We start from the raw sequence: 19,140 nt of genomic DNA, 5'->3' as shown, positions 1-19,140 counted from the left end.
GTGACTCTAGATGCACTTGAATAATTTAATGTGTCTTCTAAAATGCCCTCTAAATACACAGTATCATTAATGAAAAATATTTTTACATGGACACAAATTCTAATGAGTAACAAAACTTTGTTTTTTTTTTCCACTTTCTTTCTGTCAGTTCTCTCTACATATTAAGTGTGTAATACTTCACATCACTACACTGAAGCAACAACAAAAACTGCCATTGCAATAGAAAGAAAATATATACATCCCATAATAAAATAAAAGCAACTGCAATTGAGCAATTTAGTTAAGCAAATGGATTACTTCAGAACACCTATGATAATTCTTTCTTTGGCTGTTACTACATGTATGAATTATAGGCTAGTTCAGGTAATGCTCTCTCTAGTAATTATGTTTCATTTTCACTCACAAAATTATAAAGCATTGCACCTAGATATTATTTAGCACTTTACTTACTAGATTAAACTATTTCACCCAGGTTCCATTTACAGTAGTGTTATAGTAAATTGACAAAGAGCATTGTAAAAACAATATTTTGCAATACACAGAGGCAAGTTCATAAATTATTTCTGATCTCCGCTGTACTACGTGATTGTACATAATTTTCTAACTTGGTAAATTTCGTGAATTTTTACAACCTGTCTTAAGGAGAAACTGGATCCAAAATCCTATTATGTTTATGAGGTGTAAGGGAAGTTTTTAATTCCCTGTAATTGGATAAAGAAAGGGGAATGTATGTTTGTTTATTTATTCATTTATTTCCTGTCCTTATATGAGACTAATCTGGTAAAAGTAAGTTTACAAGAATTTTCCGAAGAACAAAAAATGAATTTATTGTAATAAAATGGACGTGCATTGTAGTATAAGTCTTGCATTATTTTTCCACATAATCACCGTTTACCTCAATACATTTTGTCATCCATGGGATGTGTTTTTTGAGTCCAGTGTCATAGACATCTCCTGCCAGTTCTTCACTTTGATTTTCACCCGTCGTCGTCAGACAGGTATTTCCCATAGAGGTGTTCCTTCAATTTAGTGAACAGATGATAGTCACTAGGTGCGAGGTGTGGGCTATCAGATGGGCGGCTTAAAACATCCCAATCAAATGAAGTCAACAACTCCTGTGTTGCATGAGCAGTGAGGATACGCATTGTCATAAAGGGATAAACTCCTGTTGTCAGCATTCTGCGACGTTTGTTTCGTATGGCTCTGCGAAGTTTCTTCATGGTGTCACAATATCTTACAGCATTTATTATTTCACTTCTTTCCAAAAAATCCATTTTAAAAAATACATGTTTGTACTGACTTTCTTACAAATATGACCTATTTGCTCTTCCATGGCAGGTGTTTGTGAATAATTATTTCCAAAAATGTTCGTTTATTTGTATAGCAGAATAACAATGAAGGTGTAAAAGGAGTAACAATTATATTTAGATTATAGTTAAGCAGGAATAGCTTTGTCACTGTCTTCTCTTTATTTATAAATAGCATGTTCGCAGTAAGGTAAGCTGACAGAATTCTGTAATTGATTTCACTACTGTTGGCAGCATTATGCACAGGATATATCATCCACATACATATTACAACCTTGCAATTTTGGGATTCAATTAAATCATTAATATACACAAGGAACAGAAAAGTCCTAATATAAGTGTACTTCCTTGAAGTATGCCATGTTGATGTATCCTTTAGGTTGATTCAGCTGCTATCAACTGTTCCTACCTTTTACAAATTAGCATAACAGCTAGCTAAAAAAAATGGCTCTGAGCACTATGAACGGCTAGCTACTCAAACTGGTGGTACTAATGTGCACTTCGTACAACTGTTTCAACATCATGATTGGACGCATCTTAATGCTGCTATTGGCATGTTAACATGGGCTGGGGAAGGTGCTGATGGCGGAGGCATGGCTCACGCTTCAGTGGTGACAGCTGAGTCTATCAATAGATTAGGTTTCATTGGCATGGCCTGCACCTCAAAAGGTATGGGAAGGGGAGGCTGGCAAAGCTTACAGGTGTCAGTATAGTGGGCAGTGCAGGCATCAATCATGGAAAAATTCCTGTAGTAGTTGGTGTTAGATCTGCACCTTTTTTATATCGAAGTCAGCTGATAGGTATCCATGCTTAAAGGCAGGCCCTCTAAGCAATCTCCTTCAAAGGAGGCCAGATATCCAAGTAGTGAAGGAATTAGCATATTTCATCAAAATGTAAGAAATATTAGAGATAAAATGAGTGAACTGCTCATAGATGTTGACTCTGACATTATTGGTATGTCGAGGCACCACTTGAATAATTTGGCAATTCATAGGCTTCCTTTACCAGGATACAGATTAGCTCACTGTTTTCCAAGGAGTTCTTTGCGGAGTGGGAGAGTGGTTATGTAAGTAAAAACCAGTATTCCATTTGAGTCCGTAGACGTATCTCTGCCCTGCGCTGAACAGGTATTTGATTGTTTTGCGGGACAGCTGAATTTAGTGAAACTAAACTTCTAATTGTTCTTCTTTATCCCCTGATTCTGACTTCAGAGCATTTCTTCTCAAGCTAGAGAGGGTTCTTGGTTCACTTTATAGAAAGTATCAAAAATTAGTTATATATTGTTACTTCAATATTAATTTTGTATGCAATTGTGCACGAAAAAGGATTCTGGAAGATCTCCTAAATTCATGTGATCTGATGCAGACTGCATTTTTTCCAGCTACAGTGCAGAGGAACAGTAGCACAGCCATAGACAATTTTTTTATTCATTCTTCATAACTACATGGGCATTCTGTTAATTAAAGGGCAAATGGCCTTTCAGACCATGATGCACAAATTTTAACACTAAAAATTTTTTGTACTCAAACAATTGTTATATATACTCAAAAATTATGAAGAGAAGCTAATCCAATGGCAATACAGATTTTTTAAACCTCGTTAAGGAACAAGAGTGGCAGGATGTTTGTACTGCCAACAACATGGATGACAAATATAATGCTTTCCTTAACACATTTCTCATGCTCTTTGAAAGTTGCTTTCCATTAGAATGATACGAACAGGGTACAAGCAATAAAAAGCAGCCTGTTTGGCTGACTAGTGGGATAAGGATATTACATAGAGAAAAGTGGGAATTACATCAAAACGTTAGAAGTAGTCACAAACGAGAGTACAGTACTGTAAGGCGCTTAAAAACATTGTTAGGAAGGCAAAGAGTTACGTGGTACACAAATAGAATAGCTAATTCTCAGGATAAAGTGAAAACCATATAGTTGGTCATGAAGGAAGTGTCTTGTCAGCAGCACAATGTCAACGATATAACGTCAGTTCGTGGTAAAAATATTTGTGTTACTAATAAGTCAGATATATGTACAGTATTTAAGAATCACTTTCTCAGCACTGCCGGTGAATTAAATAAAAACTTAGTTTCTACAGGGAATCATACAACTCTCTTGGAAAATGCCTTTCCGAGACTGATGTCTGAAGTACTCCTCTGTGATACAGTTATGACACAGAGTAATACAGATTCCAAGTTATAAAATATGTAACTGAGTTTGAACACCTTGACGTAAGATAGGCTGGTTATGCCATGATTCGTGGCAGACCAGGAAGCACGGTGACGCACGACAGACAGGCAGCACAGTTGCAACTCTGCAGTAGCTGCGTGAGAGACAGCACACACAGCGGGAAAACAGAAAAGGACAGTGACTAAGTAAAATAACAAGTACGCTCGATCGCCCAGGGGGTGCAACAAGAAGCAATAGTCATGGCTAGGGAAAACACTCATAGCTGCTAATAGAGAATTAAAGCAAGGGTAGCAGAATAATGAGGCCACATGCAGACATCACTAGTATACCGCACGTCATAGAACTATGGAGAGAGCCGGCCGCAGTGGCCGTGCGGTTCTAGGCGCTGCAGTCCGGAACCGCGGGACTGCTACGGTCGCAGGTTCGAATCCTACCTCAGGCATGGATGTGTGTGATGTCGTTAGGTTAGTTAGGTTTAAGTAGTTCTAAGTTCTAGGGGACTGATGACCTAAGATGTTAAGTCCCATAGTGCTCCGAGCCATTTTTGATCTATGGAGAGCTCTTTAAATACCAGCCCCAGCTCCAAGTAGAGGAGAACAGTTCAGGTCAATGGGAACAATGGAGTCCGTGTCAACGACATCCCGTTCCATGACCATGTAGTTTTAGTAAACCTTGTCTCAGATCAACCAGTGCAGTAGCAGTCAGCAGTGCATTGCCACAAAGCTGAACTCCACTGATGAACTTCATGCTGTGCATGGGAGAGCTAATGAACTACCAGCAGCAGTGCAATATCAGGTGCTGTACTCTCTGAGTGTGGGACGAAAGACGATGACCAGGATTCCTGGCAGACCACCATACGGTACGCCTAAGCACCTCCGGCTGTGGGGCCTACCCGGCCAGCAGTACTGGGTTCAACGCCTGCCACCTACATCATTCCATGGATGGGGTGGTACAGGGAAGAAGAGGCATGGAGTGGGATCGAATACACTCCCTCAGTCGGTAGCTACCATCCATGCTGTACTAGGTTGGGCTAAGTATCCGTATCGACGCAAGAAAAACTATGTCTCACTAGGACACAGGGGCAAGGACTGGTGCGCGTCTGACACCAAGAGTCTGTCCATGACCAAGGCAGGAGAAAACTACAGCAAAAAGTGCACCACCCTTGTAAAAGTTGTCAAAATAAAAAATTCACTGAATAATCATGTTTTCTTAGTGCCACGAGCACTTCCAGATGATTCCTGACATGGTGCAAAGGCGTCATCCACTTGGCCCCTCTGTAAATCAGCGTCAGAAGTGTCAACTCTGCTATTTTCATCTGAAGTTGTGCATCAGAGGTGCTCCGCCTCAATGCTTGCAGGAGATCACTGTAGCGAGAATTCAGACTTCTTAGCAGAAACTGCAAAGTGGTGAGCATCACAAAAACATTTTTCTTGTTCTGATGGCTATGTCATAGGTTGAGTTTGTAGAAGGCATATCTTCTCATCATTATTTTAGTAGTATTTGGATATGGGATGGAGAAAATAGCAATTCTACATAACAGTATTTGTAAGTTGTCTTCATTAGCATGTGTCACAAGTTCACTGACCCGCAGCTGTGTGAAGCTATAACAGATCATAGTGATATTGCTTGGTCACACAATATGCTCATGGTCCCAAAAAGTCAGTTGATGGCATAAAAAAATAAAATAAAATAAAATAAAAAACAGTTTTTGTAGCGACTATTGATTTTTAAATGCACAAACTACAATGAATGCATATCCAATCCCTAACATTACAGATTCATTAGACAACCTAGGAAATTATAAGTATTTTTTAACGATAGACATTCGAAGTGGTTACCACTAGCTAGAAGGGTTTCAAGATTATAGACATAAAACTGCATTCACCACCAATTCTGGACACTACCAACATCGGAGAATGCCGTCCTGCTGGAAGAATGCTCCTGATGCTTTTCAAAGGTTACTGGATCGTGTCCTTCTTGGTTTAAAGCCCTAAATTTTTTTGGTCTACCTGGATGATGTAATAGTATATTCAAAAGCAATGGAAAAACACATTAAAAGTTTAAATGAAATGTTTAGTAGGTTATGAGCAGCATGTCTTACTTTAAGTGTAGAGAAATGTCATTTTGCAAGAGCAATGTATCTAGGTCATATTATTACAAGAGAGGGAGTCAAAACAGATCCGAGATTTATATCAGCCATATGTGACTTTCCAGTGCCAAAGACCAATAAGCAACTGCAATCTTATCTCGGTTTATGTAATTACTATCATAAATTTGTAAAGGGTTGTGCTGAATTGCATGACCATTAACCAGGTTGCTTAAGAAAGGAGCTGGTTTCCAATGGTCACCACAGTGTCATGAGGCTTTTGAGAAACTTAAGAAAATTTTAGTGTCAGATCCTGTGTTAGTGTTTCCTGATTTTGAACATGACTTCATACTGGCATGTGACACACCTTATATCGTGTTGGGTTGTGTATTAAGTCAAAATATAAGTGGAAATGAACATTCAGTGGCATATGCCTCCAGGCGGTTAAATAAAGCAGAAACAAATTATTCCACAACAGAGAAGGAAATGCTAGCTATCATATATGGAATTTCATACTTTTGTTGTTATTTGTATGGTAGGAAATTCAAAGTCATTATGGACCATGCTTCCCTCAGTTAGTTGGTTACTAGGGTTAAAGGATCCATCAAGCCAACTGGTGAGATGGGCACTGAAATTAAGTAAATTTGATTGTGAAGTTATCCATAAATTGGGAACTTCAACTAAAAATGCTGACACGTTAAGCAGAAAGGTTGCAGCTTTACAAATAATACGTTTTCATCAGACGGACTGGATAACGGTAAACTACCTGACAGAGAGTGCACCTTGTTTTGCAGGCAACTACAGTTTGAAATACGAGAATGCTTGCTATGCAGAACTACAAAGTGCAGACCACACATTGTCGTTCCTGCAGTGCTGCAGTAAGAAGTGTTACATCACACCCATGACCATGTTTTATCAGGCCACGGAGGTAAACATACAACAGATCAACGAGTAGCTGAAAGATTCTGGTGGAAGACACATCACAATGATGTAGCGCAATATGTAAAAACTGTATTCCATGCACACAACGATCAGATTTAAGTCATCAAAAGATTGAGTTATAATGACTACCTGAAGCATATAGATCATTTTCTTTTTTAGGATTAGGCATTGTGGGACCTTTTAACAAAATATCTGCTGGGAACAAATATGTTTCAACAATTTTGGAGCATTTTTCATGTTATCTGGTTATGGTAGCTACTCCTGATCAGAAGGCTAGTACCGTACCACAAGCAATGGTGAACAATTGGCTATGTAAGTACAGTATACCTGAAACTATTATTACAGATCAGGGAAAATTTTTTGCATCTGAACTGCTGAAACAACTATGTCAGTTATTACAAATTAAGAAGTTACCTACCAGTCCATTTCATCCTCAAGCAAACGGGCGAACCGAACGAGTTCACCATACGTTTTCTAAGATGTTGAGTCACTATGTTGATTCACAGCATTTAAGTTGGGACGTCTATTTGAGCCTAGTCATCTGTGTCTACAATGCAAAGTTCATTCTGGAACAGGTCTCTCGCCATACAAAGTTATATATGGTAGGAAAATGCCATCATCTTTCGATGTGCTCCAACATAAACTGGGTCCACAAGATGAACCAGTGAAAAAATTTGCAAAAAAGTTAAAGAAATTTGGAACATGGTGAAATGCACCAATGGGCAAAATATTTCGGCAATCGGGCATGTCACCACCATCATGTCTGATCACCAAAACATTGTGCCTGTTGAACAGTATGAACCAGTAGTACACCCATGGACTTTCCAATCAATCAACAAATATGCCTGGAGAAACTGAAGAATCACATTGCAGTGGATTATTGATGAAGGACTTCATTAGTGAATATATCTATTATCACAGTACAATTAAAATGCCTAGCTCCTTATACAGGTACCAACCTGATCAATATGGCTGAACACCACATACACTATGTGATCAAAAGTATCCGGACACCTGGCTGAAAATGACTTACAAGTTTGTGGTGCCCTCCATTGGTAATGCTGGATTTCAATATGGTGTTGGCCCACCCTTAGCCTTGATGACAGCTTTCACTCTCACAGACATACATTAAATCAGGTGCTGGAAAGTTTCTTGGGGAATGGCAGCCCATTCTTCATGAACTGCTGCATTGAGGAGAGGTCGATGAAGCCTGGCACGAAGTCAGCATTCCGAAAGATATGAAAGGTGTTCTATAGGATTCAGGTCAGGACTCTGTGCAGGCCAGTCCATTACAGGGATGTTACTGTCGTGAAACCACTCTGCCACAGGCCGTGCATTATGAACAAGTGCTCAATCGTGTTGAAAGATGCAATCACCATCCCCGAATCGCTCTTCAGCAGTAGAAAGCAAGTAGGTGCTTAAAACATCAATGTAGGCCTGTGTTATGATAGTGTCATGCAAAACAACAAGGGGTGCAAGCCCCCTCCACGGAAAACATGGCCACACCATAACACCACCGCCTTCAAATTTTAGTGTTGGCACTACACACACTGGCAGATGACGTTCACTGGGCATTCGCCATACCTACACCCTACCATTGGATGGTCACATTGTGTACTGTGATTCGTCACTCCACACAACATTTTACCACTGTTCAATCATCCAATGTTTATGCTCCTTACAACAAATGAGGCATCATCTGGCATTTACCAGCATGATGTGTGGCTTATGAGCAGCCGCTCAACCATAAAATACAAGTTTTCTCACTTCCCGCCTAACTGTCATAGTACTTGTAGTGGATCATGATGCAGTCTGAATTCCTGTTGATGGTCTGGATAGATGTCAGCCTATTACACATTACGACCCTCTTCAACTGTTGGCAGTCTCTGTCAGTCAACAGACGAGGTTGGCCTGTACACTTTTGTGCTGTACGTGTCCCTTCATGTTTCCACTTCACTATCTCATCTGAAAAAGTGAACCTAGGCACGTTTAGGAGTGTGGAAATCTCCCATACAGATGTATGACACAAGTAGTACCCAATCACCTGACCACTTTCAAAGTCTGTGAGTTCTGCAGAGCACCCCATTCTGCTCTCTCACAATGTCTAATGACTACTGAGGTCGCTGATATGGACTCTCTGGCATTAGATGGAAGCACAGTGCATCTAATACGAAAAACATTTGTTTTTGGGTTGCCCGGATACTTTTGATCACACAGTGTATTATAATTTCTTAGACTTTCCCAGTGATTCTTCATCAGATGTTTCCTGATACTCGTCACTTTATTGACCAGGCCCATATTTATGCTTGGACAGTGCCAGGTGTTCACTACACCATCTGCACTCGCTGTGCGTGTTTCTTGTGGTGGTATTCATCTCTAGGTATTTCCTATCCCATCTGCACATGCTGTTCTGCATTTCATCCACACCCACCAGGCGCATTCCTAGCACTATCATGAAATTGTAGACATTCCTTATGCTGTTTGCAGCAGCTGCGACTTACTCTTGCAGCCATGTCATCCTCCTGGCATTCTGAATTCGGTACATGCCTGCCAGGTGCACCTCAAGAGGCATTAGGCTCCTATTGGAGTTGCACATTATGTCTGTGCACCCTGCAATTATCTCTTGTGGCAGTAGCTGCCATGTAGTGTTCCATATTACATCTGCTCCGAGGTTGTGTGATGCCTAAGGTTTCAGGTGGTTGATGTTGTTCCCTATCTTATGGAGAAATTCAAGGATGACGTCCTTATAACTGCTGTCTAATTGGATGAGGTCCTAGACCATCTGAACTTAAGATGTTCCAACATTAAGTTCACCGCTGTTTCTGAATGTCCTGGTGAAGGGGAAGGCAGATGGTCACATTGTGTATAGGAAGCCAACACACCGACTTATATCAACAGGCCAACAGCTGTCACCACCTAGTACAGAAGAACAAGACATTCAAAACACTTGTACACTAAGCCAAGACACACTCTGACCTAGACAGCTTGACAGCAGAGTTAGAACATCTACAATAAGTATTCCAGGACAATGGGTATTCCAACCAGGGACATCTGCAAAGCATAATATCCCACCGGATGACCTGATACAATGGAAGAGGAACAAGAAGAAGAGATCAGGAAGGTAGCCCTTCTGGCTTATGCTGGGCCTGTCTCTGCTAAGATCAACAGAATCCTGAGGAAACACAAAATCCGTACTGTCCACCCAGCAAGATCAGGGCACTCCTTGGAATGGTCAAGCCTTGAGAATACTTCCCTCTTTGTAAAGTCCTCTTTTATACAATAGTAATCTCTAATATTTTCTTTCACCAATTTCACTGTTTTCGAGCAGTAACAGGCTGTTAGTTAACTTGAGAAAATGATTTTGCTCCCTCAATACTAACAAGGGAACCTCCCCATCACACCCCCCTGAGATTTAGTTATAAGTTGGCACAGTGGATAGGCCTTGAAAAACTGAACACAGATCAATCGAGAGAACAGGAAAAAGTTGTGTGGAACTACGAAAAAAATAAGCAAAATATACAAACTGAGTAGTCCATACGCAAGACAGGCAACATCAAGGATAGTGTGAGCTCAGGAGTGCCGTGGTCCCGTGGTTAGCGTGAGCAGCTGCAGAACAAGAGGTCCTTGGTTCAAGTCTTCCCTCGAGTGAAAAATTTACTTTCTTTATTTTCGCAAAGTTATGATCTGTCCATTTGTTCATTGATGTCTTTGTTCACTGTAATAAGTTTAGTGTCTGTGTTTTGTAACCGCACCGCAAAACCGTGCGATTAGTAGATGAAAGGATGTGCCTCTCCAATGGGAACCAAAAACATTTGATCGCAAGGTCGTAGGTCAACCGATTCCTCCACAGGAAAACATGTCTGATATATTCTATACAACACTGGTGACGGCATGTGCGTCACATGACAGGAATATGTTGTCAACCCACCTAATGTGTACACTTGGCGAATGGGTAAAAAGATTCTTCTTCCTTGCCCGATTTAAGTTTTCTTGTGGATGTGATAATCACTCCCAAAAATGTGATGAAAACATAAGAGTTTGTCACATAAACTGCAACAAATGAATGCAAGAGTTTCACAGTCGCACTGTTTTCCCTGTGCTTCGTCAAAACATATGTTTTTAACGCTTTTAAATTTTTCCGTGTGTAGACCGTCAAATCCTGCATATGTCCAAGCAAGTCTGAACATGTCCTGGAATTTTGGAGAGCAAAGTTGATTATGAGTGAGTGCCTGAACTTTGATAATTGACACACGATCACGTAAACAATACTGCTCTGTGTACCTGTGCAGCTTCGCAAAATCATAGAATCTTTTCACAAAGTATTTCACTTGCCAAAAACCAAACACATCTAATGGTTGCACGAGAGGTGTACAACCTGGAGTAATGATAATCACATCTACTCCCACACTAAAATTGTACAATGCATGATCCTTCTGTCCTGTGTAGCTGTAAAGGAGTAAGGCAAAATCTTTGTCCGCATAAGGAGCAATCACACATTCATTAAAGTCTTTCACTAGTCTTTTCTCCATTTCACCTGACACACTGCAATTCACAATGACATTCGGCGTTTGTGCAAGTACCCTATTCACCTGTTGCTGAACTTGCGGTCCAAATACACCATTTTTTTTCCTGCAAACATAAATAAAATGTAGGTAAAAGAATCCTGCTTTGTTCAGTGCACTCTGTATGGTATAACTAGGTGAAGTAGCATGCAGTTGGTCTACAGTACATTCCGTGTCACCTTCTCCAACTAACGATAACATGGGGGTCAATTTCATTTCATAGTTAAAACCGGACTGATCTGTGTTGATAATATATGCGTCTTCATACTGTTGGAATCTGACTTTAGTTTCTGTAACAAACGTCTTGGAACATTCTAAAAGTTCTTCCAGTTTATTCGCGTAGTTCTTGCTTATATATTTCGTAACCTTCCTGCTTGTAAATTTGTATTTTCTTTTGAACATGACAAGCCAATGAAATGAAGCCTTGAAGTTCATGCTGATTTGTTTAGCGTAATGCAATCCCCAAACCTGTAGGTCTGCGTCATGCACTGCACTTAATTAATTTCTGGCTTTAATAAATTGTCAGTATACATGGTTTTCTAGTTCACTGAACTTCTGTCTTCGGGTTCCACCTCATTCCACGACTTCTTTGCAATATTTAATTGTGCTTTTTTCCTCCATCCCTTTAAATTTCTTAAATTTATTTGTAACTTCACTCCATAATCTATATTTGCATCTTTTAATTGGTTTGGACAGTAACCTGTATTGGAGCATTTTCTTCATGTAACCCAAAGAAATACCATCAGATTGAAGTCCCAGTATTTCCTCTTCGTGTTCTTCCTACGGATCGTCAACAATCTCATCATCTGGTACATACAGCCCTGCAGCAATCAGCAAGGTATCGTCATCACCACATGTACTGTTTATCAAAAAATGTAGGAAATAATCATACAAATGTTCGACAATTGTTCGATCCCTTAAGGAACTTTCCGATTCCTTACAGTTCGGAAAATATTCATTGACCTTGTTATTGGAGTCACAAGCTATATTTGCTGGATTCATATTGCCCATGGAATACATCTCCCGTATTTAATGCACTCTCGTCCAAAGTAGCGAACAGTCAACTGCCAGCCAGGGAGCCTCGTTAGCAGGAATACTCTCTTCCGTGCGCTGTAGTCGACTGACGTCGTGTTTTTTGATGTTTGTTTAGGTGTAGCATGCCCATACTACGGCGCAGTTCCTTGCATCGGACAGATGGACAGACAGATAATAATTGTCTGAAAATAAAAAATTAAACTTTTCACTCGAGGGAAGACTTGAACCAAGGACCTCTCGTTCCGCAGCTGCTCACGCTAACCATGGGACCACGGCACTCCTGATCTCACACTATCCTTGATGTCGCCTATCTTGCGCATGAACTACTCAGTTTGAAAGAAATAAGCAAAATATACATAGTTCCACACAACTTCTTCCTGTTTTCTCGATTGATCTGTGTTCAGTTTTTCAAGGCCTATCCACTGTGCCAACTTATAACTAAATCTGAGGGGGTGCGATTGAAAGGTTCCCTTGTAAGTTCCCCTCCATCAGGTAGGCTGTATAGGTGGTACCCTTTCCTTTTTCCTACTTATTATGTTCTTCCCCATCACCAACCACATCCACATATTCCACAACAAAGAATGTATTTGGCGCTGAGCGAGTACCACCTCTTCCAGGCAATGAAGACATGGCTCACTACACAACATTTCGGTAATTATGGCAAAATGCATGCCAATATAAAGCAGTGGTTGCAATCGCAAGCAGAAAATTACTACAGAAACAGTACTGAAAAGCTTGTGCCACAGTATGATAAGTGCCTCATTTCGATGACGGTTACGTAGAGAAGTAGCTTATGAGTGTACCTTTAAAGTGTATGTTATATAATTTGGTTTTCTGACACTCTTAATATTTTATTTCAAAATGTCTGTTAGTTTCTGGATAGCCCTCGTATTAGTGTGATGCTGGTTTCATCAAGAGGGAATTTGTATGTTTGTGGTACTCCTGGAGCATTGTGTGGTGACATAGGGTTTCCTTACGACATGCTTGCATCATGTACAGTGCTTCCTCGGAGTCTCCAGTGCTGTGGGCCATGTCGTGGAACCCTCCTGGAGAAGTTCTTTGTCAAGGAGCTTCTCAACAATCAAAGAATAAATGGAAGATTCAGTGTAAATTGTTTCAGTTAGTTCATAACCTATGTTGTTTCCGACTTGAGAACATCTCGCTTTTGTTGACAAATAATTTGATATTAAAGATTGATACTCGCGTAATAGAGAAAGTCGCTGTACAGACTAGGACTTTCTATCAGTATCTTTGAAATGTCACAAGGGAAATTATTTTGAGAGTTTTCAGGGTGGTAGTCGTACCAGCACTGGGGTTCGACTGCCTGATGTTGCATTTTGTCAGCTTGAACCCTCGTAAGTGGCAGCCCAGCCATATGATCCTACAAAGAATCAATTTCTCTATTTAAATTACAACTGAAAGAAGATAAGTCTTGCAAGCAGCAACCATTATTTATGTATGGGAAATCTGCTGTGTGCAAATGATATCAAGAGTTTAAATTAACTATGATGAAATTTTCTCAGGAGACACACTCACAGTAAGGTGCTACCACACGCCAGGGTGCACAACTCTATAAACTTGGACACACAATTCAGCGTAGTTGCAGTAGAAGAAGACAGTTGACCATAAAGAGACATAATAAAAATTTTAAAGTGTTACGGGAAAATGTGAAGATTTTTTTAACAAGTACAAGTGATTTGAGCTGGGCAACCAGTTAATAACATGTTGCTATACGATTCAAGAAGCTGTCACTTTAATGTGTCATGAGTAACTAACTGGTGTTGAGAACTCCAATTCCAATAAGTGGGTCCTGTTCTACTTTATTGGCATCTGCTGAGTTGTCAGCACCTTAGTAACAAGAGTAACTGGCACTAAGAAGATCAGGTATCGACAATTACATTCATCCATCACTGCAGTCAGTGAATATAGCAGCGACAGTTGGCAGAGTCTGCAGAGGCAGTATAAACACGTTAGGACTTCGAGCAGCAGTGCTCGCCTCTACGCATGTGGGCCACCTTCAGTAGCAGTTACTGCAAATCATCAGTTATTAACAACTAATCAGTGGGTCTGGCATATTGCTTATAATCTTTTCGTAATTTGAACTATTGTTTACTGTGTATTCAACATTAAATACAGAAGAGATCAGTATAGGAAACATGTATATCTTGAGGTTGTGTACATATTATAATTCGTGTTAATGTCTGATTGTCAACAAAGAGACAACCATATCATTTACAGAGAAAGGTATAATGGTGGAGGGATTTTTGTAGGCAGTATCTGAATAATTTTCACAGATTTTGAAAGGATGCAACTTGATCAAAAATGAATGAACATTTTATGCTATTTGAAAACAAATTGATACACATGGATAATAAAATCACAAATTTGAAGAACAAATGAATGATAGGTTTCCAACCATAGATGAGAAAATGTCCAAATTTATGTCCAAATGATATTGCAGATAAATGGGAGAATGGATTATTTAGAACAAAGATTAGATGAAGGTTTTAATCCCGTAGCAGAGATGGATGAATGGTTGCAGATGATAGAAGATAAACTTGACAACAAACTGAACTATATAAATGCAATAAAACAATTTACAAAAAGACAGATTGCTACTTACCACAATGAAGATATGTCAAGGTGCAGACAGGCATGATTAAAAGACACTCACATATAGCTTTCAGCCACAACCTTCATCAGTAGAGAGAGAGAGAGAGAGAGAGAGAGAGAGAGAGAGAGAGAGAGACACACACAAAAAGCAATTACACTTCACGCATACATGACAGCCAACTCCAGCATCTTGGGCCGAAATGCAACATCACACGGGATGCAAGCAGAAATCTGGAATGGGTGAGAAGGGGAAGGGATAGTACTTTAGGGGTTGTGAGAGAGATGAACACTGTCTGGTTGAGTGTGTATGGACTAGACTGCCAACTGGAGCGGCATCAGGAGGTTGTGGGGCACGGAGGTGGGGGAAAAAAAGGAACAAAAAAAGAGAGGACAGAGAAAGATGGTGGATGCATTGGCAGAGGGCTGCAAATAAACAGGGTGGGAGACGAGAATGGGGAGGAGATGATAGGACAGAGAGGGTGGAAACTGTTAGATGGATGGTGCGGGGACAATACGTTACCATAGGCTGAGGCCAAGATAATTAAGGGAGTGGAGAATGTGTTGTAAGGATAACTCCCATTTGCACAGTACAGAAAAGCTGCTAGAGGAGGGAAGGATCCAGATGGATCAGTTAGTAAAGCACCCACTCAACTCGTGTGTTACATTCAGCTGCGTGTTGTCCCACATTGTGGTCTACTCTGCTCTTGGCCACAGTTTGGCGGTGGCCCTTCATCCTGGTGGACAGCTGGTTGGTAGTCATACCAAAACAAAAAGCTGTGCAATGATTGTAGCAGACCTGGTAAATGACATAGCTGCTTTCACAGGTGGTGCCGTCCCTGTTGGGGTAGGATGCACCTGTGACAGGACTGGAATAGTAAGTGTTGTGTGGATGGTTGGGCAGGTTTTGCACCTCGGCCTTCCACACGTATATGATCCTTGTGGCAAGGGGTTGGGATTGGGAGCAGCATAGGGATGGACTAGGATGTTGCGGGTGTTGGGTGGGTGACGGAACACCACTTTAAGAGGGGTGGGAAGTATCTCGGGTAGGGTGTACCTCATTTCAGGGCATGATGATAGGCAATCAAAGCCCTGGCAAAGGATGTGGTTCAGTTGTTCCAGTCAGGGGTGGTATTGGGTGAGAAAGGGGACACTCCTTTGTGGCTGGTTTTTGGAGGTGGTGGGAGGATTTGAGCTGTGAGGGGTAATGGCATGGGAGATCTGTTAGCGGACTACATTTGGGAGACAGTGCCTGTCTGCAAAGGCCTTGGTGAGACCCTCAGCATATTGAGCAAGAGAGTTTTTGTCACTGTAGGTATGCCATCCCCGAGCAGCCAGGCTACATGGTAGGGATTTTTTGGTGTGAAAGAGACGAAAGCTGTCAAAATGTAGGTAATGTTGGTGGTTGGTGGGTCTACTGCAGAAAGAGGTGTGAATGGAGCCATCAGAGAGGAGGTGGTCAGCATCTACGAAGGTGGCACACTGGGTGGAGGAGGACCGTGTGAAACAGATGAGAGAGAAGGCGTTGAGGTGTGAAGAAATTACGATAGGGTGTCTTGGCCTTGGGTCCAGATCATGAAGATATCATCAATGAACGTAGACCAGAGTAGGGGTTTGGTGTTTTGGGAAGCTAGGAAGGTCGCCTCTAGATGCCCCATGAAAACATTGGTATAGGAGGGTGCCATGCGGGTGCCCACAGCTGCGCTTGGATTTGTTTATATACCTTCCCTTCAGATGAGAAGTAATTGTGGGTTAGGATAAAGTTAGTAAGGTGTATGAGGAATGAGGTAGTAAGTTTGGAGTTTGAAGGATGATGGGAAAAGTAGTATTCAATGGCAGTAAGACCCTGGGTATGAGGGTGCTGGTGTATAGAGAGGTGGCATCGTCAGTGACGAGTAGGGACCCAGGAGGTAAAGGGGTAAGGATGGTGGAGAGTCGATGAAGGAAGTGGTTGGTGACTCTGACGTGGGTGGCTAGATTATGGGCAGTTGGATGGTGGTGTTGGACACTGAATCCCAAAATTTTTTCAGTAGGGGCACAATAACTTCCTTCACTGACTCTCCGCCATCCCCATCCCTTTAACTCCTGGATCCCCATTCATCACTGTTGATGAGCTATATGTGAGTGTCTTTTAATCATGCCTTTCTGCAACCTGACATGTCTTCTTTACAGTAAGTAGCAATCTGTCTTTTCCTACATTGTTGTATTCCCACCTGGACTTGACACTGTTTGACACATGCAATAAAAGTCGTACAGGAGAATCTACTTAAGAGGGTACATACTTTGGAAAAGTAACTTTTTGAAACAATAACTAATTTACAGAAAGTACCAATTAAACATGCAAATACAATAATGTCGACAATTCATGAATTATAACCCAGAATACAAAAGTTAGAGTGTAAAAGTGAACTTGTGATTAATAGTACGCATACTAATCCTAACAGCAGTATAATAAAAATTTCAACAGATCCACCTTTTAATTAATTTTCTACAGGAATTCAAATAATCTTTACCAACTAGGAAGAGATAAACCGTATCATGTATACAACTAATGCGAGTATCAGCATATTGTTTGCCAATTATGCACATCAAGAGAAAAGAAAAACCCATGCTGTTGGTTTAAATAAAGGTAAGTCACAGTTTGATAATGTGATGATTTTTCTACTGTGTTGAGTAGGGGATTAAACCATAAGTTTCCAAAGTTTTTCCCATCTGGTTATATACAAACTGTGATTTTTTTACCGCTTTTGAAGGAATGCAATCTGAAATGTGGAGTGAGCACAGTAAGTTACGATTTGTCATCAGTCATTTAATAGGAAACATGACACAATACAGCATGCTCAAATTAGATTAATTTATAACCTACAGGAACTCTGAAAATGTATTTAAATAAAAATATTGGAGTGATGGAGCTCACAAGAAATTATGTTTAGAGTTAATAGGGTCCAAACTGTATAATAGTAGTAGCTAGAAAAGCTACATTTTAGGGAAGAACATTTACTGGAAGTAATTATGAGTTGACTACCTTGGCAAGTAAGGGACAAGCTCCTGGGCAGAGACGGGGAGAAACTGAATAATCTTTTAGACCACCTTGAACAGTTAAAGACTATAGAAACTCAATCTGAGCAGTGGCATTCTAATGGTAATGCACACTAATCTAATGATGCTAATCAAAAGAACAATAATCGACAGCCAAGAAATGTTAGCACTAAAAATAATGAACAGAGAAAAAATTGGTATAGACAGCAGTGGAGGGGTAATATCATCAACGACATCATCAAAAACCTTAGGGAATTCAAACTTACAATATCCAGCAGAACTAATTATAATAATAATGAAAGGCAAAATTATACAGCTTCCGGGGATCAGCTTGATCCCCAGAAGCTGCTGAAAACAAGTCACAGCTACTGTATTCTACTTTCACAAGGTATGCTATAGGGAAATTTATATCATACAAATTATTATATGAAAAGGAGTAAAATTCAAAGAAACATTTACAACTGTAATGGGATGGAACAGGAGGTACCAGTCCTGTGCCCTTATTGTGGATTCTGGTTGTGAAATCTGTGTTACAGGTCAATACTTCTTAGAACAGCTCAATATGTTGCACACGTTCCCTAGATAACCTGTAAATGGTGTAAAGATAGTAGGAATTGTAAATATAGTTCTTGGGCAAGACATCTGATGTCATTGTGAAAATTCTACAATATTTAGTTGGTACAACTGACCAGCATCTTCAGGTGTGGTGAAAACATTGCTCAGGCTGTAACCAAAGATTCCTATTTATGACAACCAGAAAAGAAACTGCACTGGCTATAACGTGCCAAATTTTGGTGACCAACAGTGCAAATATGCAGGCTGGTAGCAAGAGAGACAGTTACACCATCTGTCAGATGATAAGTGCACACGCAGAGGCTGTCAACCATACTGTGTGCTGCTGTTGGTCACCTCAGTGCCCTCTGTTGAGAGCCACCTGCCGAAATGTGTGTCCGCACTGGCATATGCCCGTCCTAGCTGTTGTCAACCAAATCTCTACGTTGCCATCACAGCATAATCCCTTGCACATCCCACAGTGTTTTTTTTTTTTTTTTTTTTTTTTTTTTTTTTTTTTTTTTTTTTTTTTTTTTTTGATCGCTGTGATTTTAACATGGCACTGGATCCCATGCCATGCTGAGCTGGTATCCTGCGTCCCTGCTAAACAAATTAGTTGAGCTGTGAATTTCCACTTCTTCTTTAATAACGCTGTCCCAGACGACAGAATGTAGGTTTCTTATATTCCCTATGGTGTCCAACACTGAGGCAATGCTCAGCCATTGCAGATTCCTCTGGCTGGTCCAGAACGTGTGTGTCGGCAGTGTTCCACACATCTGTCCTCCACAATGCAATAAGTTTGTCCAACGTATGACATCCAG

At 40.5% G+C, this 19,140-nt stretch overlaps 1 protein-coding gene across 2 annotated transcripts in view; it reads right to left on the bottom strand.

Moving 5' to 3' along the window:
* Positions 1–19,140, bottom strand: part of LOC126089262 (protein GPR107) — a 172,246-nt gene that overhangs the window by 78,935 nt on the left and 74,171 nt on the right. The window lies entirely within an intron of this gene.

Source organism: Schistocerca cancellata, chromosome 1 (genome assembly GCF_023864275.1).
Source record: "Schistocerca cancellata isolate TAMUIC-IGC-003103 chromosome 1, iqSchCanc2.1, whole genome shotgun sequence".
Taxonomy (NCBI): Eukaryota; Metazoa; Arthropoda; class Insecta; order Orthoptera; family Acrididae; genus Schistocerca; species Schistocerca cancellata.
The sequence above is the reverse complement of the archived record's forward strand: the minus strand, read 5'-3'. Positions and strand labels throughout refer to the sequence as shown.